Source organism: Cupressus sempervirens, chromosome 7 (genome assembly GCF_028749045.1).
Source record: "Cupressus sempervirens isolate cs-2001-9-10 chromosome 7, ASM2874904v1, whole genome shotgun sequence".
In the NCBI taxonomy this organism is placed as follows: domain Eukaryota; kingdom Viridiplantae; phylum Streptophyta; class Pinopsida; order Cupressales; family Cupressaceae; genus Cupressus; species Cupressus sempervirens.
In genome coordinates this window covers 106,432,561-106,445,382 of record NC_143124.1, presented here as the reverse complement: position 1 = coordinate 106,445,382, position 12,822 = coordinate 106,432,561, and the positions used below count along the sequence as shown (strand labels likewise).

The window sequence follows — 12,822 nt, the reverse complement described above, 5'->3', positions numbered from 1 at the left end:
AATAAAGGCAGTCAAGAAATTGCGCCACTATATATTAAGGAGTAAAGTGTATGCAATTGTGCCTAATCATGTGGTTAAGACATTACTGATGCAAAATGAGTTGGGTGAAATATGAGGAAAATGGATGGAAATGCTTCAAGAGTTTGATTTAGAAATTCAACCAATGAAATTAGTGAGAGGAAAATGATTATAAAAAATGATAGTGGATAACTAGATCAAAGATGAGAAGAAATTCAGATTTGATGATGAAACTAGCATGGAAGATCAAAAGAAGAGTAAGGTAGCTGAAGTTGATATCAATCAAGGTATAATAACCGATGTTTGGTATAAAGATACTCTTTACTAGATTTTTTAAAATCAGTACCGTAATTGGATGAATAGTTAATAGAATAGAGGATTTAAAATGAAGTGTGAATCCTACATACTACAAGATAGAAAATTGTATAAAAGGAACTATGAAGGAATTTATCTAAAACATTTGGGATGAGAAGAAGTAAAAGAGGTTTTGGAATAGTTTCATGATAAATATGGTACGAGACATGGGTCAGTAGAAGCTATAATCCATATGATCCTAAGATTTGGCTTATTTTGGCCTACAATCTTCAAGGATAGTTTTGAACATGTACATACTTGCAACATTTGTCAAACTAGTGCTAATAGAGAAAGACATCTGGTGATGCCATTACAACCAGTGTTTCTGGTATACCCTTTTTCAAAGTTGGGGATGGATTTTATTGGTCTAGTAAACCCACCATCATCGATAGGACATATGTTTGTTCTCATGGCTACAGATTATTACACACATTGGATAGAAGCTAATATTTTTAGAAATCGCAAACAAAGGTGGTTACAGACTTCTTGGAAGAACATATTGCTACTAGATTTGGGATGTCATTCTTTCTAGTTTGTGATAATAGATCAACCTTTGCATCAATATTCCTTACCTAGTTGGCACCACATAGTCAAGTTATAACAAAGTTCTCTTCAAGTTACTATATGCAAGGAAATGTTGTTGATGAATCTACAAATAAGAACTTGATCACAGTAATAAGATATTTGTTGAAGGAAAATCCTAAAGATTGGCATACACAACTCAAATATGCACTATGGATAGATCAAGTCAAGGTCAAGAATACCTTTCGAACATCCTCACACCTTCTTATCTATGGACAAGAGCTAGTATTACCACTTAACCTAAGGATTCCTATTTTGAAATTCATGAGTGGGTACACTAAAGATGTTGATAGGGTTCAGATTAGACTAATGAATCTCTTGGAGATGGATGAGATACAAATAATTGCTTTAGAGCATATGAAAAAACAACAGGTTGTCGTAAAAAGGTGGTTTGACAAGTGGACCACAATAAAGTATTTTAGAATATCTAACCTTGTTCTTTTGTGGGACAAGGAAAAAGAAAAGCTAGGTAGCCACACTAAGTTTCAACGCTTGTGGATTGGTCCTTATCAAATTGCAAAAATTCTAGGAGAAAATACTTTTAGGATGAGTTCTTTACAAAGGGAATTGGTTACATTGCTAGTCAATGGGTAGTTCCTCAAACATTAATTTGAGGCTTAACTGCAAAAAATAATAAAAAATAAAATTCCTTTTTCACATTGTGTTTATTTCTGCAAGTGTGTTTTCTTTCAGTCATGTGTTTATTTTTGCAAGTGTGTTTACTTTTATTCATGTGTTTATTTTAAAGTTGTGCCATTTCGAGGGTTAGGTGCAATCAAGATTTTATCTTGACATATTTCATAAACTATTTTCTTGTGGTTTTGAATTTTAGGAAGAGATATTTCTTTGCCAAAGCATTTAGATGCTATGTATCTTCTACCAACTTGAGGAGGATGTTACTTATAGTTGGAAAGGACTTATAGTCTTGAAATCAAGGTTGCAAATCAATAGTTCTCATCACTTTGCAAATTTAAAAGAATTGACTATCTTGGTGCTTTCGAATCAAGGTTGATAGTAGTAAAGGACAGGCTGAAACTTACCACTTCAAACAAAAGGGTCTTTACAAGTAATTGCTAAGGTCATTGTTTGGCATGAGAATCTTCACAAAGTCCAATGGAGAGGAATGCAAGTGTTATCAAATTAAAAGAGAATCTAAGAAATGACACCAATGCCTTGGCCACATAGTCTAAGCATGGTCAGGCTACAAAAAGAAAACAAAAGAAGAAAGAAGGTGGTAAGAATGAAAGATTTTGTAAAGGTCTGATGAAAATAATCTGAAAAATAGACATATGCACTCCAAAATGGCTATCTAATGTCTATTCAATCTCTTCATGGAAGAATCAAATGGAAACATGCAAGTTCTGTGAAGCAGAACTTAAAAGATTGTTGAAAACCCAAAATTCATAAAGTGATAACCCATTAAGAGCCCTCATGAATAAATTCTCTCATCTGGTCAGGTAGTGATTGATACACATGATCTGTGAAGATTTCGAATGGATGGATCGGTGGAGTGGAAGATTGATTCCAAGTTTCTAATGACTGATTCAAAGTTTGCACCATGAAACATCAAAGGGAATGGATACACTAGGCACACATTAAGCTTGAAGATTTGAGATTATGAAGTTTTCACTACCAAGGGACTTAAAAGCTATTTGAAGTGTTCAAACTTAGTTATTAATTGATACATTTTAGAGACATATATTCTGGTAAAGAAATTCCTTTGTCATTTCTTCTTTTTTGTTGGGGCTATTTGTTGTGGTTTCATAATGCACACCCCATTTCTCCTAGAAATGGAGACCCCCTAGTAAAAGTTTTTTATGCTTTTCTAGACCCCTAGTTTAGGGTTTGAGTCTTTTTTAGGGCTTTATATGATGTTTGAGTCTATCCTAGCCCTCTACCTCAAAAACTAAATTGTTAGAAATTGAAGATTTTAAGTGTAAGGTGATTTGATATAAGGAAAAGGTGCACACTAGTGCACCTAGTGCACGTGTGCACCTTCCCAAGGTGCACTCATGCACTAGGTCCTTAGTACGAGAGCACTTCCCTTTGGAATTATGAACCTACACACATGCATAGGTGTGAACCCCTAAAGGTTGAGCTTCATTATGGGCCTATAAAAGCCCAAGAACCCACCCTCCTCATTTCATTTCCTCCTACATCCAAATTTGAGTGCACCTCTTCACTTACTAAGGTGTGTCAAATCTTCAACTTCCTACACACACAAAACTAAACATGAAGATATAAGGTGTACACCTTGCGCATATATCCAAGGTGCACAATGTGCACACCTATACTCACAAAACTAAAAAATCAAAACCCTAAGGCAACATCACAATAATGGTACATAGGAAGGTGTGCAACAATGTACCATTTTGTTTTAAAAGCTAATTCTTGCAAGCATAGGGTGCGCACATGCACACATTGCAAGGTGTCCATGTGTGCACCCTTATCTTTTAAAGCTTGCTAAGGAGCAAAAGCACACCTATCACACTTTTAGCACACCCTAAAGGTGTGCAAGGTGCACCTAGAACTACCTATCAGAGTCTAAAAGGATGTATTCACTAGTTGGGGGCATACCACATAAGGCCAAGCAATAGCATCTTGCATGCTTCCCCTCTTGAATAATCTTTGGTAGTCTGTAGTCCTTGCTACTAATAGTATACCAAATATGAATTCATGTAGAATCTAGGGATAGTTTTAACTAACAGCATTTATTCATCTAGATCCTCACTGAGTATTATGCCCTTGTCAATTGGCATCTTCACCATTTTGATGGTCTCAATGAAATATACCATCCATATATTTAAATTCCCTATTGTGGGTAGACTCAAAATCTTTCTCAAAAAAGCAATGGAATATCTGATATCATCCTTCATATAACCTCTTGTAATGTCTACCTCTCCCTCTCTTTGTCCCATTGGCGTTCTATCAATAAGATAAGATGATCCAATAATCTTTGTACCCTGTCGCTCATTGTCCTTATACCACCTTTCTACTTGATGATAATTCAACCTAATGTATTGATCTTCCATTGGAAGATGGAACACTTTGATGATGTTCTTTTGTCTTAGTTCTATGAGGATCTCTCCTGTTATGCTTTTCACCACTCTTTGTTCTGATACATAATTCCCTACCAAGGCCATAACAAGTTCTATAGACTACACTACAGTAGGATGTGAGGCTGCATTAACCAACCCAGATCTGATAAGTACATAAGAGTAAAGATTATAGGATAGTAAATTATGCTTTCATTTTTGCAATCATCCAATTCATTGAAGGTGATTATACAAAAAGGATGTCAATAAAGGCAGTAGAAAGAATTGCAGAAATAGGGGCCTACTACATCCAATTCAAGATATTTACCTACCTAAGGGTAGCAGGTACAACTGTTAGTCCTATAAAGCTCCCTAGATATCCATGTGATAGACTCATTTTGCTGAAGATTGCATGACAACTCACATTTGCATATGACATGGTGAGAAAATAGCATAACTTTGAAGATCTGGGTATGGACAATCACCATAGATCCATTTGGAATCAAGAAGAAGCAAGATATCATGATTGTTGATTTAGAATGGGATCAGTATCCGTTGGAGGACTATACCTCACCTTGTCCATGTTTCTACAATATTGGTAGAGTTCAATACTTGGCAGGAGAATAATTTAAACATCAAGATATCATAGAGGATCATTGGATGAATGTAGTAGATGAATACAATATCTAAATATAGGATTATTGTAGGATGACTCTTTATTTGGCAGGTAGTGCCTTGAAAATAAAGGTCACATTGAAGGTTGTTCAACAAGACACTTCAGATGTCTTTGATACCTTATATAGTCAAGATAAGATATATGATCGGGTAGTTATGAATGCAAAAATTAATAGAGAAGAAAATGTAGATGTCAATTATAGGCGAGGCATATCATCCAGTTGACTAAAGAATGGATTAAGAAGCCATTCAAATTGGACCTAATTCCTCAAACAATAGTCTTACAGGCCATAGCTCACCCAGTAATGGGGAAAGGGGTGAAAGTTATAGTACCAACATTCATAACCCAATCTCCAATAAGGTCAGAAATGTTGTATCAACATGATAGAGAAGTTGTATACTTTAAAGTGAAATAAGGAAAGAATAAAAGGAAAAGAGTTTCTCCTTAGCAAGCTGAGCTCAAAGGTGAAGATACTCAAGCATCTGAGAACCAAGAGCCCAAAAATGTAGGAGCCACTCAAATTCAACATAATCTGCAAGTGCCACCACTAGAATAGGGACAAGGACCTGAAGAAGAAGCACAAGAGGTTTCTGTAAAACATGTTCAAGAGGAAGAAGCCTCTCCATGAGCTCCTAAGAGGAAAAAGGATAAAACTCCAATCAAAAGGACTAAGAGACAGAAAGTGCAAAGAAAGGTTATTCCTATTTCTTTAGTCCTGGAAACCATTCTTGAAGACGATGAAGAAGATGAAGAGGATAACCTTCCCTTCATTCAAAGAACTCATCTAGCTAGGGTAACTAAGGCATAATGGAGAAGGAGTTCCATGGTAACACTATCATCTATTCCCACACAACCTATTTAGGTTACAAATTAGAAGGATGAGTAGCAATAGTGGGTTGATGAACAAGAGGGTCAAGGGACTAATGTCTTCAGCATGTTGGATATTATTTCATGCCTATGGGTACTAAAGTCATAGGTGACAAGATAAGGCATACACCAAAAAATCAACCTTTACAAGAAGATTAGAGTCAATTTTCACTATTTCCCCAAGGACCTCTAGGTGTCCCACCATTACAGTTCAACATTTGTCTTTCCTAGATAAAGGTTCAGCCACTCATATCCCTCCTATTAATAAAGAGAAAGTACAAGCTATGCATGAAAATTGACACTACTAAATCGATGGTCACTAAAGGAATTAAAGAAGTGTTTAACCAACTAGAATAAGATGAGTCTGAATTGTTGAGGCTCTAGAAATTGAATGAGCTTATAAGAGGCTATCTACATGAAGTGGTTGATCCTTTGGACCTTGATCATCTTGAGGAAACTATAGGTGTGGAACTTGATAGGAAGGAGAATGCAACTATACAATTGAATCCATTAATTAAGGCATGTCAACAATGGTGGGAAATTTTTGAGGAAAAAGGTGTGCAAATAATATAGGAAATCTTAAACTATTGCACCATATGCAAGTTAATGTAGATAGGCTGGTAGCTATACTAAACTGGGATTTTGGATTGATGGATGAGGTACATACCTGGGGTAAAGCCCTTCAAGCATTACAACCAATAAAGGGCCAAAGATATCTTATGCTCATGGATGTATATATAGGTGATGAATTGGATAAGATAGATGATTGGATCGAGAATATTTTTTCTAGTAATAAAGTAATGGAGACATTACATGCAGATATTCATAAGCTGAAGGATCAAACAGAAGAGAAAATTTTGGAAGCTAAGAAGTATTACAGTAATGCTTGCCTTGAAATTTTTTTAAATGAGTCAAGGGATAAGCTCATGTATGTGCAAGTATTTGTCAAATAGTTTTAGAAGACCTTTGGGCAATCTTCAATTTATGAATACATTAGAAAAGCATTTAAGATAGAGGCTCGGGCATTACTAGAATTGGATGTAAAACAAGAATACATTTTGGACACTCAGATAGAAGTAAGAAACTACCTGAAAATAGTAACGAATAAGTATGATGCTTTGGATTTTCTAGATGCAACCCAAGTGATTGACATCATAGAGAAATTAAAGAGAAAGTATTCAAACATACCTCTGGTATGAAGGGGAAGAAAACCTATAAGCTAGAATTTTAGTTTTGACACTTGGGAAAATTTTGTATTTTTTGAATCTACCACAAAGGTGCACTTCTCTGAAGGTGCAAAAGGTGCAAAAGGTGTGCTTCTCCAAAGATGCACCAATAGTTAATAGCCAATTATAAATTTAGAGCTTTCCATGAACCGAAAATGCATTCTGATAGCAATTTAACTCCTAGAAACATCCAGAGAAGGTTGAGCTTCTATTTTTGGCATCTATAGAGACTCTTACATCATCTGATAGCTTCCTTCTTCTTATCTACTTCTTCTTTTATTTTTTTAAAGTCATGTAAAGGCTCATGCACCCATTAATTGATATAAACAAGGGTGGGTTCCTACTTAGCACCATTTAGAGAGTTAGTTTGTATATAATTAGATTTATTTTATTAAGTTTTAAGCATATATTTGCATGAAGGAATCTCTCACTCTCAACACAAATTGAGGACTTGATTGCCTATAAATTGAGAAATTAAATGTGTATTCTAGTCCAATATTTTGATGCAATAATATATGCTTTTGGTGCTCTCATTCTAAGTGTAGTTATTCTTGCCAGAGTGTGTTATTTTTGTGGATTCTTGGTCATGATAATAACAGAGCCAATAGTTTTGTTCTATTGATTTGATTGTGTGATATTTTGGTTATTGTGTTTGTCGCATGTTAACAAATTCCAGTAACATACAGAGTTGGAGAATAGCTAACCCATTTCTTCTACATAGCTTCTTGTCTCACATGAGCACACTTTTTGTGGCCTTGCAATTTGATAAGAAGTGAAACATGTTTTGGTTTTACTAAATTTTCATCAATGATTGCATCCATAGATTTGAGGAAGCACTACTCCTACTTTCATTGGTCTCCTACCTAATCTTTTCAACAATTTAACTCACATATATGTTGTCACCGTGGTTTATCTTCATTATAAATTTTCAGCTTATGTTATTTACTTTCATCTCTTATTACCTATCTGTTTTATTTGCATTACTAGCCCTTGGTTAAATTAGGAATTCATATAATTGCATTGTTAGATTGCATTCATGAAAAAAAATGGAAAATACCAAAAAAACTTTTTTTGTTGTTGTTAATTTTGAAACAAGAAGCAGATAGATCATATTATCCAAAATTGGTTTGAACCAACAAAGGCCTTGTTACGAACAAAAAACATTTATCTTTAATTAAGTAGATTCCAGTAGGTCGCAAGATCAGCTGGAACCTTGTAGTTGATCCCAGATCATCTTTTCAAGAGGAGAGTTTGAAAGGATTCATGTTGTTAAGCATCGTGCAAAATGAAAGCTCTCAACATTACCTTACAAAATGGTATAAATTTATTGGTAAACAGATTGTTCTTTCCAATGTAACTCTTACATGCTCGAACCTGTGAGAAACAATTTGATACCAACAGTTGGATAATCTATCATGAGATTGATAAATTTCCTCTGAATTCAAAGGTACAGCTCCCTTATCAATGATATTCAATGAATTTTTTTGTTCCTAAACTAATTGGGTATGTTCTTAACCCGAGAACGGAAGAGGAAAACCAAGCCAGCCCTAGATAGAACTAACACAGGCAGATTTGAACTCCTAAATCTAGCCAATGCCAAGAATCCACAACTCCTATGACTTCTTGATATTGGTAATGCAATATAGATGAAAATTATGTGAATGCAATGAAGAAATGAAAATTTAATATTCAAATTTATGCAATAGGAATATGTTCAAACACTCTGATCTACAACACATTCATTATTTGACACAAGATGCAAGATAATGTCCAAAACTGAACACAACAATGCTCTGATTGAATATATTCAAAAAATAATACCCAAATTCTCTGATTTGAAGCAAAAAATTTCTTTGTTTTGAACACAACAAATACAATGCCCTAATTTTTATTTGCCTACAAGTCTAGCCAAATCTATTATAGAAATAAATGCATGAAATTAAATGCATAAAATAAACTACTGTCTTCCCTCTACTTTAGCAATACCTACCCTTGCAAAAAAGAAGCCCCTCTCAATGGAAAAGGTTTTACAATAAATACATTCTCCAGCAATCATTTGGTTTCTTCCAGTGACTTTTCAATTCTATAACTGATCTTGTCTCTTCAACTTCTCATATTTTTTCTTTTGAAAACTGATATGCTTATTAACTTTTAAAGTTAATAATGATAGATATTAACATATTTAAATTATATGTTAACAATTGACATTTAAAAATGTTAAATCAATATCAAAATCTTTCCTTCATTGAGTGGAGAGCAAAATAGATAGTTTTGCCAGGTAAAAATGATGCATTTTTCGTGGGGCATATCTTTTTAATCCATCGTTGGATTGAGCTCATTTTTGGATATGTTCTTCCAAACTTAGTTATCTTCATTCTGACTGAAGCGATCGAAAAAATAATCAATGAGTAAAAAGATATGAATTTCTGAATTATGTTCTATATGACTGCTACAAAATCAGAATTAATAAAATAAAATTTCCAGCCATTGTTCTTTCAATGCTCTATAATCCATGTCTTTAATCTAAAACAATTTTATCTTCAATGCTTACAATGTTAATTCTCTGCTAAAATTTGAGAAAAAATTTCTGGAATTCTTATAGCGGAAATCTGACTTTTGTCTTCTCCCTTTGGTGAAAAATTCAACTTTGACTGTGAAAGTCGCAGTGGAAAATGAATTTTCCATTTTTATGTAGTGGGCACAATTTTGATGTAGATTGATTCACAAAATATTTTTCTGGAGTAATCTTGATGCTAGACCCCATATACTTTCATCTTGGATTGAGATTTTTCTTTTCTCTCCTCATGTGGAAAATTGGACTTTGCCTGCGAAAGTCGTAATGGAAAATGAATTTTCCGCTATGCATTTTTTCTTTTTGTTGGAAAATAAAATATTTGCTTCTCCAATGGAAAATTAGAAAGTGACTACGAAAGGCGAAGCAGAAAATGAGTTTTTCATTACACATTTTTCCTTTGGTGGAAAATCCCAAGTTGACTTCTCCATTGCGGAAAATCAGAAAAGTGCTTCTCCATGAAAAATTAGAAAATGACTGTGAAAGGTGCAGTGGAAAATGAGTTTTCCATTACACTTCATTTTTCCTTTGGTGGAAAATTTGAAGTTGGCTTCTCCATTGCGAAAAATTAGAAAAGTGCTTCTCCATGGTGCAAAAATGAATTTTGACTTCTATTTGCTTCCACATTTGCATATCTGGACTCAGAAATAATTCAATCCTTCATAGAAATTTTGTTAAACACACTGAGAACAATTTTAAGAAATTCTTTATGGGTGGCAACTTTAAAAGTTTTTAAAATGGTGTACTGAAAGTGCACCTATAGTTGGCTCTGAATGGGGATTATGTGCTGCAAAGTGCATAAAGAATCCAAAATCTCTAGCAAAAGACAAGTGCCTATCCATTGGATTACAGAGTCTAAGCACAAAGAAGATCATCAAAGAATTGCTTGCCAGGAGGGCGGAGGGGAGTAAGGCAAAACCAAAAGTGAGAATGCAGGGAACATTAAGCTACGCACACCAAAAATTGCGGAAACAAAAGCTTATTTACAAATACAGGTGAGGAGACCTCACCAAAAAAAGAGCAAGTAGGAAGAAACTCACACATGGCCATTAATCAAAAGGGAGAAGTATGAACCTTTTTGGAAAAGAAAATTATGCTCTAGCAAGTTAAACCAAAAACATTTCCCCTTGGCAACTTCATCATAACCAAAACTAAATCCAGAGGTACACTGAAAATATGTGGCCCAGAAATCCCTTCCAAACAACCATCCTTCATCATATATTTTTGATTCATCTGTGCTTGCACCATTAATCATTTTTTGTGAGGAAGAAAGGTATAAAGATTTTGAATCTGGTACAAGAACATACTCATCTTCATCTATTTCTACAATATCATTTTTAATAGAGATTCCAACATCCGAAACAATATTGAAAAATTTAGGATACTCAAACGGTTCTGAAAATGATGTTCCATCATATGCACATTTATCATAGTCGATTTGAATAGAACTTTTAGATTTCAAATCCAGGCTGAAATAAAATGATTCTTCATCACACATTGGATCAATCTGGATTGAAGTAACTTCATCCTTTCTAGTAGCTATCAAGTCTGAAAATTCCCTATCCAAATTCAAAGCTTCAATACTTGAATCGGTTGTAGAAGAAGACTTACATTTGACAGGCACCAAGACTCGATTAGCTTCTATTTCATGGAAAATAAAAATATAATCTGGTTCTTTGTCCTCCCCATGATGTTGCAACACTTTTTTAGTCAAAGAGAATCTCTGCTCAAACTTTGTTCTTGCATCCATTTCTTCAATCATATTTTCAGATTTGGTAAAATGATTATCAACACATGCTCCAGCCTTTTTGTCAACACAGATTTCTTCAAGAAAACTTAGAGTTGTATTATCTTTGAAATAAAATGATTCCAACATAGAATCATCATCAACTTGTGTAGGTTTAAAATCACTTTTACAAATATCTTCTTCAAACTTAAAAGTTTCATATTCCACTTGCTTACAAACCAAAGGATAATTTTCAAAAGAAACTTTATGTAAAAGATGATCATCATTTTCATCAAATCTGAAACTTGTAACTTCAGGAACAAAAGAAACCATAGAAAAATCCTCATTTTCTATTTCACTTACCATTTCCCAGCCGCTATCAAGAGTGTCTTTGCCCATTGAAATTTGTGCCTTTGGAAGTTGGGGTATTTCTTGTTCTCCAAGAACTGAACAATTAACTGACATTGGTTCTTGATTTACTGGTTTTTCTTCAAGCACTTTTGCTGAAACATAACTCCCCTTTCTTTGGTCTTGGACATTGAATTATTGTTGGTATACACACCTTAACAAAAGAGTGGATTGATGATCTTCGGAGAGACTTAATCTCTTCTTTTCGGCTTCAGCAATGCTTTGTTTAAACGCAGTCCAAAGAAATTGTAAATTGAAATCACTTTCAGCTTCTATCTCTTTGAATGTGGGTTTTCTTCTAGTTTTCTTTCTTGGTTGAACCTCGTATTCGCTCAGGACCAAAAAATTATAGGAGACGTGATGGTGCAAAATTTTTGCAATCTCATCATTATCTACCTTCAATTCCTTTCTTAGCTACAACACCCTTTCTCTACAATGCTGCAATAACTTTGATTTTATTTCTATCTCCTTTAATTTGTGATACCTGGCACAAACACTTTTTCATAAAAGGACTGGTGCATGATCTTCTTCAACGCTCAAATTCATTTTTCTTCCATGGGTAATGCTTTCTCTAAAAGCATCAAAAAGATCACGCAAGATTGGATCCTGAGTTTGATGAAGTTCAATCAAAGAAGGATCTAGCCTTCTTCCTTTCACAACTTTAATGGGCATGGTCTTTTAATAACAGAGTCGCCAATCTCCTACAAGTAGAGATAATTTCTGAAAATGAAAGCACTGGACTCTTCAACTAGAAATGATGAGGATCAAAATAGAGTCGCCAATCTCAAGTAGAGATAATAATATAAATTGAGGAAGTAAAACTTCAGCACTAATCTTCTTTTCCACTTCCCCAGCAAAGTCACCAAAAATCTGTTGGTAAACAGATTGTTCTTTCCAATGTAACTCTTACATGCCCGAACATGTGAGAAACAATTTGATACCAATAGTTGGATAATCTATCATGAGATTGATAGATTTCCTCTAAATTGAAAGGTACAGCTCCTTTATCAATGATATTCAACGAATTTGTTTGTTCCTAAACTAATCAGGTACGTTCTTAACCCGAGAACAGAAGAGGAAAACCAAGCCAACCCTAGATAGAACTAACTCAGGCAGATTTTAACTCCTAAATCTAGCCAATGCTAAGAATTCACAACTCCTATGACTTCTTGATATCGGTAATGCAATATAGATAAAAATTACGTGAATGCAATGAAGAAATGAAGATTTAATATTCATATTTATGCAATAGGAATACATGCAAATACTCTGATCTACAACACATTTATTATTTGACACAAGATGCAAGATAATGTCCAAAACTGAACACAACAATGCTCTGATTGAATATATTCATA

General features: G+C 34.3%; 1 pseudogene; it reads right to left on the bottom strand.

The window, feature by feature from the left end:
- LOC149545712 (uncharacterized) overlaps nucleotides 1-11,521 on the bottom strand; it is a 31,005-nt pseudogene extending 19,484 nt beyond the window's left edge.
- Nucleotides 11,522-12,822: the final 1,301 nt, after the last annotated feature.